The sequence below is a fragment of the Saimiri boliviensis genome, chromosome 21 (genome assembly GCF_048565385.1).
Source record: "Saimiri boliviensis isolate mSaiBol1 chromosome 21, mSaiBol1.pri, whole genome shotgun sequence".
NCBI classification, from domain to species: Eukaryota; Metazoa; Chordata; class Mammalia; order Primates; family Cebidae; genus Saimiri; species Saimiri boliviensis.
This window is the reverse complement of record NC_133469.1, coordinates 8,435,526-8,456,700: the sequence shown is the minus strand read 5'-3', so window position 1 is coordinate 8,456,700 and position 21,175 is coordinate 8,435,526. Positions and strand designations below refer to the sequence as shown.

Sequence of the window (21,175 nt, the reverse complement as noted above, 5' to 3'; positions counted from 1 at the left end):
CCAGCCTGGTCTCAAACTCCTGGACTCAAACGTTCCTCCCGCCTCAGACTTTAAAAGTGCTAGTATTAAACATATGCCACCACATCTGGCCTGGAAGGGTTTAATTTTAATGTAGTAAAACTGTCATTTCTTTTTCCTTTACATTGTGTTATTTTTACAAAATCCTCCTCTATCATGAGAAAAGATACTCTGTACTTCTAAAACTTCTAAATTTTTATTTTCATATTTATATCTTAAATCCACTTGAAATTTTAGTAAATGAGCTAAAACAAAATCCAATTTTCCCCCCAAAAAGCTGGTCAATTTCCCAGGGTATTTACTAAACAGCACTTTCTTTCCTCATTGATACATACTGACACTTCTCGCATATACCAAGTTCCCATTTATATAGGGTACTTTTCCAGGCTATTCATTCCACTGGCCTCACAAGAAGTTTGAAAATCTGGGCCGGGAGTGGTGGCTCACGCCTGTAATCCCAGCACTTTGGGAGGCTGAGGTGGGTGGATCATGAGGTCAAGAGATAGAGACCATCCTGGTCAACATGGTGAAACCCCATCTCTACTAAAAATACAAAACATTAGCTGGGCATGGTGGCGCATGCCTGTAATCCCAGCTACTCAGGAGGCTGAGGCAGGAGAATTGCCTGAACCCAGGAGGCGGAGGTTGCAGTGAGCCGAGATCGCGCCACTGCACTCCAGCCTGGGTAACGAGCAAAACTCCATCTCAAAAAAAAAAAAAAAGGAAAAGAAAGTCTGGGCTAGGCAGGGTGGCTCACACCTATAATCCCAGCACTTTGGGAGGCCAAGGTGGGGAGATGACCTGAGCTCAGGAGTTTGAAACCAACCTGGTCAACATGGTAAAACCCTGTCTCTACTAAAAAATATAAAAAAGTTAGCTAAATGTGGCGCATGCCTGTAATCCCAGCTACTAGGGAGGCTGAGGCATGAGAATTGTTTGAACCTGGGAGACAGAGATGCAGTAGGCTGGGATCGTACCACTGCACTCCAGCCTGGGCAATAAGAGCAAAAACTCAATCTCAAAAAAAAAAAAAAAAGTCTGAAAATCTGTTATGGCAATTTCCTTTTTTTTTGTTTCTCTTTTCCCTTCTTACTCTTTTACATACTTGTCTTGGTTATTCTTCACCCTTTACTCTCTATTCTTACAAGTGAGTTTTAGGGGCCGGGCGCGGTGGCTCACGCCTATAATCCCAGCACTTTGGGAGGCCGAGACGGGTGGATCACGAGGTCAAGAGATCGAGACCATCCTGGTCAACATCGTGAAACCCCGTTTCTACTAAAAATACAAAAAAATGGCTGGGCGCGGTGGCTCAAGCCTGTAATACCAGCACTTTGGGAGGCCGAGATGGGTGGATCACGAGGTCAAGAGATCGAGACCATCCTGGTCAACATGGTGAAACTCCGTCTCTACTAAAAATACAAAAAATTAGCTGGGCATGGTGGCGTGTGCCTGTAATCCCAGCTACTCAGGAGGCTGAGGCAGGAGAATTGCCTGAACCCAGGAGGCGGAGGTTGCGGTGAGCCGAGATCGCGCCATTGCACTCCAGCCTGGGTAACAAGAGCGAAACTCCGTCTCAAAAAAAAAAAAAAAAAAGTGAGTTTTAGGATCTTAGGATCAGCCCCACAAATTCCAGGAAAGCAACTGTTGGGATTGTGATTGAAAATGCAGCAAATTTAGAGATTAAACTTGGGGAAAATAATATTGTTAAAATAGTGAATCTAGGGCCTGGCATGGTGGCTCACACCTATAATCCTAACATTTTGGGAGGCCGAGGCGGGTGGATGACTTGAGGTCAAGAGTTCAAGACCAACCTGGCCAATGTGGTAAAACCCCATCTTTACAAAAAAAAAAAAAATACAAAAATTAGCTGGGCATGGGCATACCTGCCTATAATCCCAGCTATTCAGGAGGCTAAGGCAGGAGAATCGCTTGAACCCAGGGGGCAGATGTTGCAGTGAGCTGAGATTACATAACCGCACTCCAGGCTAGGGGAGAAGAGTAAAACTCCATCTCAAAAAAAAAAAAAAAAAAAAAAAAAGTGAATCTTCCTAATGATTTAACATAATCTTGCCATTTACTCAAGTTTTATTTTGTGTTTTTCAGGTTTTTGGTTTTTTTGTGTGTGAGACGGAGTCTCTCTGTCACCCAGGCTGGAGTGCAGTGGCGCAATCTTGGCTCACTGCAACCTCCACTTTCTGGGTTCAAGTGATTCTCCTGCCTCAGCCTCCCAAGTAGCTGAAATTACAGGCGTGCGCCACCACACCCGCCTAATTTTTTGGTATATTTAGTAGAGATGAGGTTTCACCATGTGGTCAGGCTGGTGTACAATCTTTAAAATTTTCTCTATAAAGGTCTTGAACATTGCTTTTGTTAGACACATTCCTAGATTACCTACAGTTTTGGATACTATCATAAACTGCATCTTTTTAAATCAGATTTTGGCCAAGAGCGGTGGCTCAAGCCTGTAATCTCAGCACTTTGGGAGGGTGAGGCGGATGGATCACCTGAAGTCAGGAATTTGAGACCAGCCTGGCCAACATGGTGAAACCCCATGTCTACTAAAAAAACAATAAAATAAAAAATAGCTGAGCATGGTGGTGGGCACCTGAATCCCAGCTACTTGGGAAACTGAGGCAGGAGAACTGCTTGAACTCAGGAGGCGCAGGTTGCAGTGAGTGAGATCATGCCATTACACTTCAGCCTGGACTACAGAGCGAGACTCCGTCTCAAAATAAAATACATAAAAATAAAATAAAATCACATTTTTGTGATTCAGAAACTTTACTCTCACTAAAGTCTCCTGGATTTTCCATGTAGAAACCTGAAAATTCTGTATAATTGTATCATTTTTATTATTTTTTATCTTACTAGAGATGGAATCTCACTATGTTGCCCAGTCTCAAGGGATTCAATTCTCCCACCTTAGCCTCCCAAAGTGCTGGGATTATAGGCATTGGCCACCACATCCAGCCTCAATTCTTGCTTCTTTTTCTTTTAACTAGACTGGCTAGGACCTCCATTGTAAACGTGAACAGAAACAGGGTAAACATCGACTCTTACTTTTTACTGCCATTCTGGGAACTGTTGAAGCTCCAACCCAGGCAGTATGGAGAAACCAAATACAGCATCCTGGGGCATGAGACCCTGCAAGCACATGCCTTCAAGTAAAATCACAGCTTAGAGTAAAGGCCCACGCCCTATGGCTAAGTGCAAAACAAAAAAGGCCCACCCTATTGAAGAATAAAACCAAGCCTGAAAGGACCAAAAAGATTTTTCAACAACTTATCCGCCAGAAAAAAACTCAAGACCATAATCCAGATGCCAATATACAAATAAAAAATTATTAGACATATAGAGAAGTAAAAAATGTGACTACAGCTGGGTGTGGTAGATCACACCTATAATCCCAGCACTTTGGGATGCCGAGGCACACAGATCACCTGAGGTCGGAAGTTCAAGACCAGCCTCACCAACAAAGAGAAACCACGTCTCTACTAAAAATACAAAATTAGCTCAGTGTGGTGGCACATAGCTGTAATTCTAGCTACAAGGGAGGCTGAGGCAGGAGAATCACTTGAACCCGGGAAGCGGACGTTGTGGTGAGTCAAGATGGCACCACTGTACTACAGCCTGGGCAACAAGAGCAAAACTCTGTCTCAAAAAAACAAAAGGAAGGAAGGAGGAAAGAAAGGAGGGAAGGAAGGAAGGAGGGAGGGAAGGAAGGAAGGAAGGAAAGACATACATGATCGTATTTTTAAAAACTGACAGTATTTTCTTATATTAAATTTATAAATTAACTCTAGGAGAATTGACACACTATAAGAATTGTCTATCTGAAAACAGTATATCTATCTATCTATCTGTTAAGTCTGATTTGGGAGTCTTTCAAGAGTATTTTATAGTGTTAGTTATATAAATGAATACATTTCTTACTAGGTTTACCAGATACAGTTTTTAAAAGGTCTAGGATACTCTAAAAACAGAAAGGAAAAAAGCTAAGAAAGTTTGAAAGCTCCTTTCTTTTTAGCTCCATAAATTTTCCATTCAAATATGAGTAAGAAGAGATTTTGGGAAAACCACAAAACAGAAACTCAAATTTAGAGAAAATGATATAAGATACCCATCCTCAGGTCTACGATTAAGCCAAAAGGGCCATGATCTATGACACCTGTCTCCAGGAAAGATATACATGACATTTCCCGAATCATCTCTACTTGTGTGGAGGGAGCGAGCATGTGTGTGTACACATTCCAGGTGCTACCACTCAGCACCACTCGATTTTTTGTTTTCTTTAAACATTTCCTATTCTGTTTAATATATCTGTCTGGGGCAATGTGCCAAAGGGAAGAACTTCCCCCATTCTCAACAGCTATTGGAGGGAGACTCGTAAGGAAAATTAACTCTTTCATGCAGTAGGTGGAATGAAAAGCAATGTTTTCACATCCAAGCAGACATCATACCCTAGTGAGATAAATCAGCTTACCACATCAGAGAACTGACACAAAGTTTTCAGGAGTAAATTACTACTAAACAGACACTCCCAGGACTTAATGAAATAAGACTGGCCAACCACCCTAAGCCAAAGTTTCTTTTCGAGATAGAGTCTTTCTCTGTCGCTCAGGCTGGAGTGCAGTGGTGCAATCTCGGCTCACTGCAACTTCCACCTCAGCCTCCTGAGTATCTGGGATTACAGGTGCGTGCTACCACACCAAGCTATCTTTTTGTTTTGTTTTGTTTTTTTTTTTTTGAGACACAGTTTCGCTCTTGTTGCCCAGGCTGGAGTGCAATGGTGCGATCTCGGCTCACCTCCACCTCCACCTCCTGGGTTCAGGCAATTCTCCTGCCTCAGCCTCCTGAGTAGCTGGGATTACAGGCATGCGCCACCATGCCCAGCTAATTTTTTGTATTTTTAGTAGAGATGGGGTTTCACCATGTTGACCAGGATGGTCTCGATCTCTTGACCTCGTGATCCACCCGTCTCGGCCTCCCAAAGTGTTGGGATTACAGGCGTGAGCCACCGTGCCCAGCTCTTTTTGTATTTTTAATAGAGACAGGGTTTCACCATGTTGGCCAGGCTAATATCAAACTCCTGACTTTAAGTGACTCACCTGCCTCAGCCTCCCATAGTGCTGGGATTACAGGCATGAGCCACCATAGCTGGCCCAAAGTTTATTTTCATACCTCTTCCTTTTTGAGAGACAAACAAATAAAAGGTCTCATAGAAACAGAATGTTATAAAATCTAGATCTCTGGGCCAGGCGAGGTAGTTCCTGCCTGTAATCCCAGTACTTTGGGAGGCCGAGGCAGGTGATCACTTGAGGTCAGGTGTTTCAGACCAACCTGGTGAACAAGTTGAAACCACATCTCTCCTAAAAATACAAAAAATTGGTTGGGCGTGGTAGCACGCGCCTGTAGCCCCAGCTACTCCGAAGGCTGAGGCAGGAGAATCGCTTGAACCTGGGAGGCGAAGTTGCAGTGAGGTGAGATCACGCCACTGCACTCCAGCCTGGGCAACAGAGTGAGGCTCTGTCTCAAAATAAATGAAATAAAATAAAATCTAAATCTCTGAGCTGTTACATTAAAATCCATCAGATCACTCTCCGTTCAGTTTTCCTACCCACTCGCCTCCCAAAATTATACCTATGGCCAGGCACCGTCGCTCACCCCTGTAATCTGAGCACTTTGGGAGGCTGAGGTGGGTGGATCACAAGATCAAGAGTTTTCAAGATCAGCCTGGCCAACATGGTGAAACCTCGTCTCTTCTAAAAATATAAAAATTAGCCAGGCGTGGTGACGTGTACCTGTAATCCCAGCTACTTGGGAGGCTGAGACAAGAGAATCGCTTGAACCCGGGAGATAGAGGCTGCAGTGAGCCGAGATCACACCACTGCACTTTAAAATGTACCTTTAAAAAAGTACCTAAATCGCCGGGTGCTGTGGCTCATGCCTGTAATCCCAGCTCTTTGGGAGGCAGAGGCGGGAGGCTTGAGCCCAGGAGTTCAAGACCTGCCTGGGCAATATAGCGAGACCCCGTTCTCCACAAAAAGGAAAAAACAAAAAGACAAAAAAAAAAAAAAAGTGTAAAAAAAGTACCTATATCTAATCACACTGTCAGATGCAATTTTTTATTCACAGAAAATATGAAAGAAGAAAACGTTAAATGGTACCAAAAAAATGCACTCAGCCAAATCCAGAATATGGTAGAGTTTAGAGGACAGGACAACCCAATTTCTCCAACAAATCAATGACATGGAAAAATGGAGGAGAATGGGGTGGAAGACAGAGCTGTTGTAAGAGATGTAAGAGACATAAAAGAAAATGTGATACTTGGACCTTGTTTGGACCTTGATTCAAACAAACCAACTAGGCCAGGCAACATGGCTCATGCCTATAATCCCAGAACTTCGGAAGGGCAAAGCAGGTGGATCACTGAGGGCCAGGAGTTCAAGACTAGCCTGGCCAACATATGAAATCCTTTTTTTTTTTTTTTTTTGAGACGAAGTCTTGCTCTGTTGCCCAGGCTGGAGTCCAATGGTGTGAGGCTCACTGCAACCTCCACCTCCTGGGTTCAAGCGATTCTCCTATCTCAGCCTCCCAAGTAATTAGGATTACAGGCACACATCACCACACCCGGCTAATTTTTGTATTTTTAGTACAGACAGGGTTTCACCATGTTGGCCAGGCTGGTCTTGAATTCCTGACCTCAGGTCATCTGCTCACCTCAGCTTCCCAAAGTGCTGAGATTACAGGCATGAGCACCACCCCCAACCCATCTCTTAAAAATATAAAAATTAGCTGGTGTGGTGGTGCACACCTCTAGTGCCAGCTACTTGGGAAGATGAGGCAGGAAAATCATTTGAATCCAGGAGGTGGAGGTTGCAGTGAGCTGAGATCATGCCACTGCATTCCAGCCTGGGTGACAAAGTGAGACTCTATCATCCCCAAAAAATCCAACTACAGAAGACATCTTTGAGGCAGTCAGGAAAATTTTAGTCTAGACATGGATCTGCAGTTAAAATGGCATGATTTCATGATTTCTGGAATTTGCTTTTAAATGTTATCAGGCCAAAAAAAACGGGCAGGGGTAGGCAAAACAAGATTGGCAAAATGTTGGTAACTGCTAAATTTGGACTCCATTCCACAGACTACAGCTACCCAACAAAGAGCCCGGCAATTAAAAGAATCTCTGGCTGGGCGTGGTAGCTCACTCCTATAATCCCAGCACTTTGGGAGGCTGAGGCTAGTAGATCACGCTGGGTGAGAAAAGACCCCAATCAAAAACTATTCAGGATCGGCAGGGAATGGTGGCTCATGCCTGTAATCCCAGCACTTCAGGAAGCCAAGGCGGGCAGATCACTTGAGGTCAGGAGTTTGAGACCAGCCTAACCAACATAGAGAAACCCCATCTCTACTAAAAATACAAAAAATTAGCTGGGTGTGGTGGTACATGCCTGTAATCCCAGCTACTTGGGAGGCTGAGGCAGAAGAATCACTTGAACCCAGGAGGCGGAGGTTGTGGTGAGCCGAGATCGTGCCATTGCACTTCAGCGTAGGCACTCAAGCCTGGGCAACAAAAACAAAACTCCATCTCAAAAAAAAAAAAAAAAAAAAAAAAACTATTCAGGATCATCTGAGCTTTTGCCAACAACGAGTAAAGGCCACCAGGAGGGTCTTCTTTAACTGTATCAAGAAAGGAGGGGACAAAAGTGAAAAAGTGGAAACAATCAAAGTGTCCATGGACACTGTGTATCCATACAGATGAAGGGACAAACAAAATGTAGTACAGACATACAATGGTGTATTATTCAGCCTTAAAAAGGAAATAAATTCTGACACATCTACAACATGGATGAATTTTGAAGACATTAATACTGTATGATACCACCTACATAGGGATCTACAGTAGTAAAATTTGGAGACAGAAAGTAGAATGACAGTAGCCAGGGGCCACAGGGAGGAGGGAATGGGGAGTTATGGGTTTAATGGGGACAATTTCAATCTGAGATGAAAATGTTCTGGAGATGGATGGTGGTAATGGTGGCACAACGATGTGATTACACTTAATGCCACTAAACTGTTCACAGAACAATGGTCAAAATGCCCCCCCACCCTGTCCCCATGAGGGGGTGGGATGGGGTTTAAAAAAAGTGGCTGGCCGGGCTCGGTGGCTCACGCCTGTAACCCCAACACTTTGGGAGGCCGAGGTGGGTGGATTACAAGGTCAGGAGTTCTAGACCAGACTGGCCAACGTGGTGAAACCCCATCACTACTAATAAATACAAAAAAAATTAGCTGACCATGGTGGCTCCCGCCTGTAATCCCAGCTACCTGGGAGGCTGAATTAGGAGAATTGCTTGAACCAGGACCCGGGAGGCAGAGGTTGCAGTGAGCCGAGATCGTACCACTGCACTCCAGCCTGGACTATAGAGCGAGACTCCATCTCAAAAAAAAAAAAAAAAAAAAAAAAAAAAGAGTGGCCAAAATGGTAAATTTTATGTTATGCATATTTTACCACAATTAAAAAAACAAAAACCGGGCCAGGAGTAGCGGCTCATGCCTGTATTCCAGCACACTGGGAGATGAGGAGGATTACTTGAGCCCAAGCATTTAAGACCAGTCTGGAGAACATAGGGAGACCCCATCATTAAAAACAATTTTTTTTTTAAATTAGCCAGGCATGGTGGCATGTGCCTATAGTCCCAGCTGCTGGGAGGCTGAGGTGGGAAAATCAATTAAGTCCAAGAGGTCAAGGCTGCAGTGAGCTGTGATCACACATCACTGCACTGCAGTCTGGGCAACAGAGGGATACCCTATCTCCAAAAAACAAAAAAAGAAAAAAAAATGAGACCTTGGGCAAATCAATTCGTCTCTCCACACAACACCTACCTCACATACTTACTATGGGAATTAAAATTAAAATATCAATGTAAAGGGCTTAAAACAACACCTGACACAGGCCGGGCGTGGTGGCTCAAGCCTGTAATTCCAGCACTTTGGGAGGCCGAGGCAGGTGGATCACGAGGTCAAGAGATCGAGACCATCCTAGTCAACTTGGTGAAACCCCGTCTCTACTAAAAATACAAAAAATTAGCTGGGCATGATGGCTCGTGCCTATAATCCTAGCTACTCAGGAGGCTGAGGCAGGAGAATTGCCTGAACCCAGGAGGCGGAGGTTGCGGTAAGCCAAGATCGCGCCATTGCACTCCAGCCTGGGTAACAAGAGCGAAACTCCGTCTCAAAAAAAAAAAAAAAAAAAAAAAAAAAAGAAGAAAAAACAACACCTGACACATGGAAAGCCCTTAATACATGTTAGTTGTTAATTATTAACTCATGAAAGCAACTACAAGAATTAAGTAACCATAGAGTTTGAAAATCGTTGCTTGTTTGCAGAAGGACTAAGGGATGGGGAGGGCTGCAGATAAAGACAGATGTTCCAATCAGAAGCTCTACATATATTTAGAACTTTGTTAATTAAAAATTCACTTTTGGCCGGGCGCGGTGGCTCAAGCCTGTAATCCCAGCACTTTGGGAGGCCGAGGCGGGTGGATCACAAGGTCGAGAGATCGAGACCAACCTGGTCAACATGGTGAAACCCCGTCTCTACTAAAAATACAAAAAATTAGCTGGGCATGGTGGCGCGTGCCTATAATCCCAGCTACTCAGGAGGCTGAGGCAGGAGAATTGCCTGAACCCAGGAGGCGGAGGTTGCGGTGAGCCGAGATCGTGCCATTGCACTCCAGCCTGGGTAACAAGAGCGAAACTCCGTCTCAAAAAAAAAAAAAAAAAAAAAAAAAAATTCACTTTTTTTATTGCATTTTATGTTTTGGCGTACATGTGAAAAACATGCAAGATAGTTGCATAGGTACACACATGACAGTGTGATTTGCTGCCTTCCTCCCCTTCACCTATATCTGACATTTCTCCCCATGCTCTCTCCCCCCACCTCTCCACCCCCCTAAAAAGTCACTTCTTAAAGAATTCACTTCTGTAGGAAAATAATATATAAAACAAATTTGAAATTATAGAGGAAACAATTTTCTGGTAAAATAAATAAGTAAACGGAACCAAACGATGAGGAAATTGCAGAGACTGGATCCCAAAACAAGTGCCCATGGAGCACCCTGAACGGTCAGATACCTTCCCCAAGCCTGGCTCCCGTGGAGCACGCTGAATGGTAAGATGAGCCCGGCTCTAGTGGGACTCCAGGCCAGTCCACAAGAGCAGAAACGGGAGAGAGACTGACAGGCTCATGAGCAGCAGCTGCAGAAAGTGGCGCTGACTTCTCCATTCTGCTGGTTGCCACCTCCTGCCTCTACTATATGCCCTCAAGAAGAAGAGCCAAGAAATGCCATGAAAAAGTAGAGAATGTTCCTCGGGGAAAAGCTGTGCATGAGCATTGGAAGCACTCAGGCCTAGGCTAACTCCAGACACCAGGAATATGAAAGGGAATAAAAGGAAGCTTGCTCCACTCAGAGGTGAACATACTAAAGGATTATAACTCTGAAGTGAAAGCCTTTCTTAATTGTGGCAATGGAGAAGTGCCCAGTCACCCGACTGCTGATTCTCCTGCCACATCCTAAAGCACAGATTGCAACTTAAAGGCCTACAGAACCAGGCAAGACACTAAGCGTCAGGAAGGAAGCTGTATGGAAAAGACAGCAGGCAGAGTGAAGGCGGCAGCAGCAGAGAGCATGTGCCCACCGAAGGGAGCAGAGACAGGCCCGCCCCAGCAACCACAGTCGTGCAAGGACACAGGGCACTGGGACACGTCTGCTTCTGCAAGAAATGACAGAAATCCAGATTTTTTTTTAAATCCCCAAATCGTCACATTTATAATTAATTTAACTTTCTTAATATTATGTGGACCAATACTATGCAAGACAAGTAAAATGCATCATCAAGCCAACAACAGCTGAGGAGCCAGAGAGCCAGCTAGCCTTCTTGCCCTCCACCGACCCGGGGTCTTAATATGGTGAGGCTACCAGGACACAACACCTTAAACAACAGACAATTATTTCTCACAGTTCTGGGGCCTAGAAGTCCAAGGTCAAGGTGCTGGCCAATTAGGTTGCTGAGAAAGCCTGTCTTCCCCGCTTTTAGACTACTGCCTTCTCCTCGTGTCCTCAAGGCAGGGAGAGTTGAGAGCAGGGTGTCTGGTTTATCTTTGTATGAGGGTATTATTCCCATGTTGAGCCCCACCCTCGTGACTTCTAAAGGCCTCCCTCCAAATACGACTAAATGGAAGTTAGGATTTCAACATATGAATATGGGGTAGACACAATTCAGTCCATAGCACCCTGCCTGCCTCGGAGCCCTTCCAGGAGCTGAGGATGGGAAAAGACCTCCACGTAGAGCATGTGCTCTGCAACTGGAACACAGCAAGGACTCTGCGACAGGCTGAAAACAGCCTGCTTATGTCGCTGCACATTCCAAGATAGCAATTCTCCTCCCAGCAGAGTAAGCCCAGCTGGTCTCCCATCAAAGTCTCAGAAAGGTGACTAACACACAGCCCCACCGGACGGCTATCAGGCCCACGCCAGGTTCTCAGTGTCTCCTGGCTTTCAGAAGAGTATCCTCCTGGCTGTTACGCAGGATGAAGGCTCAAGTGAAAACTGAAAACTTCCACCTGCTCACCACTAGCAACCATGGCAGCTCTCCCGGGTAAGGACAGAGATGGCTAGCATTATGAGGATGCACCTTCCTCATCACCAGTGCTAATGGCCCTGGCCCCAACTCTCCCCTTCCTGAAGACCAAGGTAAACCCCCTAAGCAGCCAGATAACCTCTTGAGCCAGGCAGGCCTGACCGCATCAGGGGACTCCCTGACCACAAAGGTCCAACATAAAGTCCAGTTTCCATCACTTAGCAGCTCTGGAACCCTGGCCAAGTGCCTGCTGCAAGTACACTGCAGGTAAAAATGTGACTCCAGGCTGGGCGCTGTTGCTCACGCCTGTAATCCCAGCACTTTGGGAGGCTGAGGCAGGTGGATCACGAGGTCAGAAGATCGAGATCATCCTGGCCAACATGGTGAAACTCCGTCTCTACTAAAATACAAAAAGTTAGCCAGGCATGGTGGCACATGCTTGTGATCCCAGCTACTCAGGGGGCTGAGGCAGGAGAAACACCTGAACCCGGGAGGTGGGTGGAGGTTGTGGTGAGCCGCAATCCCGCCATTGCACTCCAGCTCGTGTAACAGTGCAAGAATCTGTCTCAAAAAAACAACAACAAAAAGGCGTTGTCAAACAAGCAAAAAACAGCACCAAAAAGCAGCAGGGAGGAAACTGGGGCAGTGAACAAAGCTGAAGTCCAAACAAGAAGCACAGAAGAACTAAGAGCCAAGAAACTGACTTTAGGGTTCCAGCAGCCACAGGAAGAGGGGAGCAGAAGCTGGCTGCATCCACACACTCAAAGCTCAAAGCCCAATACAGTAGGTAGTTTCCTACCAACCCTAGTTCACAGATCAAAAGCAGAGGTCTCAATAATTACATCACTAGCCCAAGGTCATGGGCTAATTGTCTGTTCTAGAACTCGAACCCAGGTTTGGCTGAGAGCAAACCCCATGTTCTCAGTCTCCACATGATAACCAGATTCTGGCCAACTTAATGAAGGAAAAAAGGAGTTATCAAATGAAATCCAAAATGAATGACCAAGACTGAAAGTGATGACAGGAAGGCAATACCCAGGACCAAACTCGTCCAGGAAGGGCATCACAGCAAAGAGCTAAGGGTCAGAGCAGAGTTCCACAGGCTTAGGAATGATGGGATCATGATGAGAAAGAAGTCAAGTCTTCAAAGTGGAACAGTCCGCCCCAGGCATGGTGGCTCATGCCTGTAGTCCCAGCATTTTGGGAGGCCGAGTTGGATGGATCATGAGGTCAGGAGTTCAAGACCAGCCATCTCTACTAAAAAAAAAAAAAAAAAAAAAAAAAAAGCAAAAATTAGCTGGGCGTGGTGGCAGTCGCCTATAATCCCAGCTACTCAGGAGGCTGAGGCAGAGAACTGCTTGAACCCAGGAGGCAGAGGTCACAGTGAGCTGAGATCACGCTACTGCACTCCTCCATCCTGAACTACAGGCACATGCTACCATGCCTAATTTTTTCTTTTGTATTATTGTGCAGAGACAGGGTCTCATTATATTCCCCCGGGCCAGTAATGTACTTTAAAAGGTGTCTGAGTCAGCTGTTTTTTTTTTTTTTTTTTTTTTTTGAGACAGAGTTTCACTCCTGTCACCCAGGCTGGAGTGCAATGGTGCAATTGTGGCTCACTGCAACCTCTGCCTCCTTCAAGAAATTCTCCTGCCTCAGCCTCCTAAGTAGCTAGGATTACAGGCACCTACCACCATGCCTGGCTAATTTTTTGTATTTAGTAGACATGGGGTTTCACCATGTTGTTCAAGCTGGTCTCAAACTCCTGACCTCACGTGATCCACCCGCCTCAGCCTCCTAAAGTACTGGTATTACAGATGTGGGCCACCACGCCCAGCCTCTGAGTCAGCTTTTCTAAATAAAAGTTTATTGGAACATAAAGAGAAACACACACACATTCCTCGATGTCAGATGAGCAAAAAATTAAAAAAATGAAGCAAACAAACAGAAACATGCACACAAATGCCTGATACATAATCAGTTATTATTCCAAAATTTATTATTTTATTTGTTCTTCCTCTATTTTTCTAGGGAATCCACCAAAAACTTTTTAAAATGAAGCATTTAAAAAGTCGGCCGGGGCCGGGCGCGGTGGCTCAAGCCTGTAATCCCAGCACTTTGGGAGGCCGAGGCAGGTGGATTACAAGGTCAAGAGATCGAGACCATCCTGGTCAACATGGTGAAACCCCGTCTCTACTAAAAATACAGAAAATTAGCTGGGCATGGTGGTGCTTGCCTATAATCCCAGCTACTCAGGAGGCTGAGCCAGGAGAATTGCCTGAACCCAGGAGGCAGAGGTTGCGGTGAGCCGAGATCGCGCCATTGCACTCCAGCCTGGGTAACAAGAGCAAAACTCCGTCTCAAAAAAAAAAAAAAAAAAAAAAAAAAAAAAGTCAGCCGGGCGCAGTGGCTCAAGCCTGTAATCCCAGCACTTTGGGAGGCCAAGGCGGGTGGATCACGAGGTCAAGAGATCGAGACCATCCTGGTCAACATGGTGAAACCCCGTCTCTATAAAAATACAAAAAAGTAGCTGGGCATGATGGCACATGCCTGTAATCCGAGCTACTCAGGAAGCTGAGGCAGGAGAATTGCCTGAACCCAGGAGGTGGAGGTTGCAGTGAGCCGAGATCGCGCCACTGCACTCCAGCCTGGGTAACAAGAGCGAAACTCCGTCTCAAAAAAAGAAAAAAAAAAAAAAGTTAGCCTTTCCCTTATTAAAAAAAAAAAAAAAAAGCGAGAGGCTTTAGAGTCAAACTACCTGGGGTACAAATCTTGACTGTAACACTGATTTGTTGTCTACCCCAGTTTCCTCATCAGGAGACAACACAGGCATACTTTGTCTACCTGCTTCACAGATACTGTGTCTTCTACAAATTAAAGGTTGGTAGCACCCTTGTGTCAAGCAAGTCTATGGATGCCATTTTCCCAACAGCTGTGCTTACTTCACGTCTCCGTGTTGCAGTCTGGTAATTCTCACAATATTTCAAACTTTTTCATTATTGTTTTATCTGTTATGGTGACCTGTGATCAGCAACCTTTGATGTTCCTATTGTAGTTGTTTTGGGGAACTACAAACCCTGCCCATATAAGACAGCAAGCTTAATAAATGCTGCCTATGTTCTGACTCTAATATCAACCGGCCATTTCCCTGAGTCTCTCTCCCCACTCCTCAGGGCCTACTCCCTGAGACACTTAACAGTAATAAAATTAGGTCAATTAATTCAGTATGAAGGAAGGGTCACATGTTTCTCATTTCAACCAAAAGCTAGAAATGCTTAAGCTTAGTGAGGAAGGCATGTCAAAAGCCAACAGGCCAAAAGCTAGCTAGCCCTCTTGCACCCGTTTGCCAAGTTGTGAATGCAAAAGAAAAGTTCTTGAAGGAAATTAAAACTGCTACTCCAGTGAACACAGAAATGATAATAAAGCACAACAGCTTTATTGCTGATATGGATAAAGGTTGCTTTTTGTTTGTTTGGAGACAGGGTCTCGCTCCGTTGCCCAGGCTGGAATGCAGTGGCACAATACAGCTCACTGCAGCTTTATGTCCCAGATTCAAGCCATCCTCCTGCCTCAAGCCTCCCAAGTAGCTGGGACCAGAGGCATGTGCCACCACACTCAGCTAAACTTTTCATATTTTGTAGAGATGAGGTTTCACTGTGTTACCCAGGTTGGTCTCAAACTCCTGAGCTGAAGTGATCCTCCCCCCTCAGCCTCCCAAAGTGCTGGGGTTAGAGGTGAACAACCATGCCCAGCCTACAGAAAGTTTTCATGGTTTGGAGAGAAGACCAAACCAGGCACCACATTAAGCCAAAGCCTAACCCACAGCAAGGCCCTCACTCTCTTCAATTCTACGAAGGATGAGAGAGACAACAAAGCTGCAGAAGAAAAGCTGGAAGTTAGCACAGGTTGGTTCATGAGGTTTAAGAAGCCACTTCCATAACATAATAAAATGCAAGGTGAAACGGCAAATGCTGGCCAGGCACGGTGGCTCATGTCTGTAATCCCAGCACTTTGGGAGGCCAAAGATCACTTGAGGTCAGCAGTTCGAGACCAGTCTGGCCAACATGGTAAAACCCTGTCTCTACTTAAATAACAAATGTTAGCTGGGCTTGGTGGCAGGTGCCTGTAATCCCAGCTATTTGGGAGGCTGAGGCAGGAGAATCACTTGAACCCGGGAAGCAGAGGTCGCAGTATCCCACCATTGTACTCCAGCAAAACTTCATATCAAAAAAAAAAAAAAAAAAAGTAACAGAACTAAAACTAGAAGCAGAGCCTAAAGATGTGACTGAATTGCTTCAATCTCAGGACAAAATAGATGAGGAGTTGCTTCTAATCAATGAGCAAAAAAAGCCGGTTTTTGTTTTTTTTTTTTTGAGGCAGGGTCTTGCTCTGTTGCCCAGGCTGGAGTGCAGTGGTGCGATCTCAGCTCACCACAACCTCCATCTCCTGTAGTCAATCGATTCTCCTGCCTCAGCCTCCTAAGAAGCTAGGATTACAGGTGTGTGCCACCATGCCCATCTAATTTTTATATTTTTAGTGGAGACAAGGTTTCACCATGTTGTTCAAGCTTGTCTCGAACTCCTGACCTCAGGTGATCCACCTGCCTCAGCCTCCCAAAGTGCTGGGATTACAGGCATGAGCCATCACATCCAGCTGAACGTGGTTTCTTGAGATAGAATCTACTTCTGGTGAAGGTACTGTGAACACTGTTGAAATGACAACAAAGGATCTAGAATATTTCATAAACTAGATGACAATGCAGAGACAGGGTTTGAAAGGACTAACTCCAGCCGGGCACGGTGGCTCAAGCCTGTAATCCCAGCACTTTGGGAGGCCGAGGCGGGTGGATCACGAGGTCGAGAGATCGAGACCATCCTGGTCAACATGGTGAAACCCCGTCTCTACTAAAAATACAAAAAGATTAGCTGGGCATGGTGGTGCGTGCCTGTAATCCCAGCTACTCAGGAGGCTGAGGCAGGAGAATCGCCTGAACCCAGGAGGTGGAGGTTGCGGTGAGCCGAGATCGCGCCATTGCACTCCAGCCTGGGTAACAAGAGTGATACTCCGTCTCAAAAAAAAAAAAAAAAAAAGAAAGGACTAACTCCAATGTAGAAAGTTAAACTGTGGGTAAGTGCTATCAAACAGCATTGCATACTACAGAGAACTTTTTCATCAAAGGAAGAGTCAATCAATGTGGCAAACTTCACTGTCCCCCAAGCTGGAGTGCATTGGCACTATCTTGGCTTACTGCAACCTCTGCCTCCCAGGTTCAAGCAATTCTCCTTCTTCAGCCTCCCAAGTAGCTGCGATTACAGGCACACACCGCCATGCCTGGCTAATTTTTACATTTTCGGTAAAACAGTTTCACCAAACTTCTGACCTCAAGTGATCCACCTGCCTTAGCCTCCCAAATTGCTGGGATTACAGCCACCATACCCTTCAGCAACCACCACCCTGTTCAGCCAGAAGCCATCAACCCTGAGACAAGACACTCCACAAGCAAAAAGATTACAATTCCCTGAAGGCTCAGATGATTAGCAGTATTTTTTAACAATTTTTTTTTTTTTAAGATAGGGTCTTGCTCTGCTGCCAAGGCTGGAGTGCAGTGGCGCAATCTCGGCTCACTGCAGCCTCAACCTCCCAGGTTCAAGCTAACTCACCTCAGCCTCCCAAGTAGCTGGGACTCCAGGTGTGTGCCATCATCCCCAGCTAATTTTTACAATTTTTGTAGAGATGGGGCCTCATTATGTTGCCAGGGCTCTCAATAAAGTATTTTAAATTAAGGTACGTACATTGTTTATTTAGTCATAATGCTATTGCACACTCAAGACTGCAGAACAGTGTAAAACATAACTGTTACATGCACTGGGAAACCAAAAAATCTGTGTGACTCGGTTTATTGCAATACTCATTTCATTGCAGTTGTCTGGAACCAAACTATAGTATCTCTGAGGTATGCCTACAGTACTTATAAATAGCCATTCCCAAGACTTTAACATTATCCCCATGCTGACAGTTGCATACCTGCAGCTTGACTTCTCCTCTGGGTTCCAGATTCTTCTGCAAGATACTTTCTCCCTAGTGACCCTTGGACTTCTCAGACTTCCACTACTTTCAGCCAAGAGAGAGCCTTGCTTTCTTCCAAAGCATAACGCCCCCACCCCTACCACCACCCTAACTCGGCTTCCCTATTTCAATAAACAGTGCTACTATCCACCCATGCATTTCATCAAAAAGCCTAGAAAGGTTGAGGGGGCAGAGAGGAAAAAAGAGGCCAAGAAATCACCGAGTCCACTCATTCTCTCACACCCCTCTTCTAATCTATCAACAAGTCCCAACAGCTCTACCTCCAAAATATCTCCCTAAATCGACCATCAAGGTCTAAACCATTACTATCACTACACCCACCTCCCAACACTCATGTGCCAATATCCTATGATCATGGCACTCTCCAACTCAATCTCCAGCCCAGGTTTCCCCCATAATTCAGACTCAAGGCCCAACTCCCTACTAACACCTGCAAGGAACGGCTTAATTAGAAGACCAACTTTCCTGTCCAGGCTGCTGCCTCCTTCCCTTACCCTAAGCCAGGCGTCCCCAAACTACGGCCCGAGGGCCGCATGCAGCCCCCTGACGCCATTTATCCAGCCCCCCGCCGCACTTCAGGAAGGGGCACCTCTTTCCTTGGTGGTCAGTGAGAGGAGCACGGTATGTGGTGGCCCTCCAACGGTCTGAGGGACAGTGAACTGGCCCCCTGTGTAAAAAGTTTGGGGACGCCTGCCCTAAGCACATCAGACTCCCCTAGGTTTCTAGGGGATATCCAGCCCTTTCCCACCTCAGGGCCTTTGCAGGTGCTGTCCTCTCAGCTGGAAGACTCTGTCCCTCAACTTGTCTCAGAGCTAGCTGCTTCTCACATTCCAGAGATTAACTGAAATGAGTTAGAAAAGTCAAAGGGGGAGAGATATACATACCTATTATGTACCCACAAAATTTTAAAGTAAAAAATAAAAATAAAAGGAAAATAAACCAGAAAGGAAGGGACATCAAAAATTGCAGGGGCACTGAGAAGCCAAGAGCACGGCCGAGAGGGACCATGAGGGAAGAAGGATGGATTAAAGAACAAGACACAGGAGAAGGGTCTAGGAACAAAACCAGTGGGTACAGTGACAAAGCGGGGGCTGCAGTGAGAGGCAGGGACTAGCTGGAAGTGACTTGGGGGAGCTGGTGCTGACAGGGCAGGAATGAGCAGCAAATCAGGAGAAGTCAGTAAGAGGGTGGACAAAGCAGGTAGGTTAGCTGCGCTGCAAGTACATGGAGTGGCAGGTGGGGGATGGTAAGGTGCACAGGGGAAGGTGACGGGTGTGAGGGAAGAGATGATGGGGATGGAAGGAACAGGGCAGTGTGGGTTAAGGTGAGGTTAGATAAGTGGTGATATCTGAAGCAGTGATGAGGAGCATGACGGGAAAGAGGAGTGGCCAGGGAAAGAGGGGGAATAACCAAAAGGAGAGTCAGTGAATGGAAAATGGACAAGAGGGGCGATGACAGTGGGCGCTGAAAGTTCTCCCACCAACAGGCAGGAGAGAAGCACTGGGGTCACTAACAGCAGGGCAGGACTAATGGGAAGGGTCCCTGGTCCCTAACAGATAAGGGATAAAAGAGATCGTACAAGAGGGGACAGGCACTGACATCACGGGAGAAGTGATGGCGAGGGCCTTGACAGGCACTAACACAGGGGTCCTGATGGCAAAGAGGGAAAGAACACAATAGGCAGGACAGGGGAGGCACTTCTGAGGGAAACTTACTGGCGGCGGGGTTCACTGACAGAGGGCACTGGCACTAACAGGGGGTAACTGACAGAGATCAATGACAGATGGGGGCATCACTGACAGAAGGGGTCACAGAGCACTGGGACTGACAAGGAAGGGCACTGACAGGGGAGGGACTATGCGGTCAGTGACTGACAGGTATGGGTGGGGGGTGCAGGCACTGACGGGAAGGGGGTAGGTGACAGAAAAGAATTGCCTGGAGGGGACACTGGCTGGTGGGGGACACTGATTGCCAGGAGGGGACACTGATGGGGGGCAGACTGGACTGATGGTGGGGAACACTGATCAATAGCAGAGGCACCAACCACTGGGGGGAGTGACCAATTCGGGGGCACTGACTGATGAGAGGAGCATGATGTGCAACGGGCACTGACTGGTGGGGTGAGGGGACACTGACTGGTGCAGGAGGCACTGACTGACAGGAGGGGGACAGAATGAGGGCACTGACTGTGGAGGGCTTTGATGGGGGAGCACTGAATGATGGCAAGGAACTGACTGGGGAGGCACTCACTGACTAGGGGGTCACTAACTGGAGAGGGTACGGAGGGGGGAACTGACTGAGGTGGGAACTGACTAGAGAGGGTACTGAGGGGGGAACTGACTGGGGGGGAACTGACTAGAGAGGGTACTGAGGGGGGAACTGACTGGCGGGGAACTGACTAGAGAGGGTACTGAGGGGGGAACTGACTGGGGGGGAACTGACTAGAGAGGGTACTGAGGGGGGAACTGACTGGCGGGGAACTGACTAGAGAGGGTACTGAGGGGGGAACTGACTGAGGGGGGAACTGACTGGGGGGGAACTGACTAGAGAGGGTACTGAGGGGGGAACTGACTGGCAGGGAACTGACTAGAGAGGGTACTGAGGGGGGAACTGACTGAGGGGGGAACTGACTGGGGGTGGAACTGACTAGAGAGGGTACTGAGGGGGGAACTGACTGGGGGGGAACTGACTAGAGAGGGTACTGAGGGGGGAACTGACTGGGGGGGGAACTGACTAGAGAGGGTACTGAGGGGGGAACTGACTGGGGGGGAACTGACTAGAGAGGGTACTGAGGGGGGAACTGACTGGGGGGGAACTGACTAAAGAGGGTACTGAGGGGGGAACTGACTGGGGGGGAACTGACTAGAGAGGGTACTGAGGGGGGAACTGACGGGGGGGAAGTGACCTGGGGGGAATTGACAGTGGGGGGCTGACTAGAGGGGACACAGGGAGGAGCTGACTGGAAGGGACACTCACTGGGGGGAACTGACTGGGGGGAACTGATTAGAGGGGACACGGGAGGGGACACTGACTGGTGGGGAGACTAACTAGGGAGCACTGACTGATGGGGGGACACTGACTGATGGGGAGGAACTGATGGGAGGGCGCTGACTGGGGAGAGCTGACTGGAGGAGACACTGACCAGGGAGGAACTGACTGATGGCGGGAACGGACGGTGGGGGGCCCCCAGTGACTGGAGGGACACTGACTGACTGAGGGGGAACTGACTGGAGGAGCACTGACTGGAGGGGGCACTGATGGGGGGAACTAACTGGAGGAGAACTGATAGGGGGCACTGACTGGGGGGAACTGACTGGAGCGGCAGTGACTGATTTGAGGGGGCACTGACTGGAGTAGGCACTGATGGAGGGGAACTAACTTGGGAGGGCACTTACTGAAGGGGGCGCTAACTGGGGGGAAACTGGGG

The 21,175-nt window shown here is 47.0% G+C and overlaps 1 protein-coding gene across 6 annotated transcripts in view; it reads right to left on the bottom strand.

The window, feature by feature from the left end:
* The window catches only part of PPP6R2 (protein phosphatase 6 regulatory subunit 2), a 99,044-nt gene that overhangs the window by 76,638 nt on the left and 1,231 nt on the right, over window positions 1-21,175 (bottom strand). The window contains exon 2 of one of the 6 annotated variants that reach the window (XM_039463285.2): window positions 18,497-18,589. The exons of the other annotated variants lie outside the window; for them this stretch is intronic. The gene's annotated coding sequence lies outside the window, so the exon portion shown is untranslated. The remainder of the gene's footprint in view (window positions 1-18,496; window positions 18,590-21,175) is intronic. 6 annotated transcript variants of the gene reach the window in all.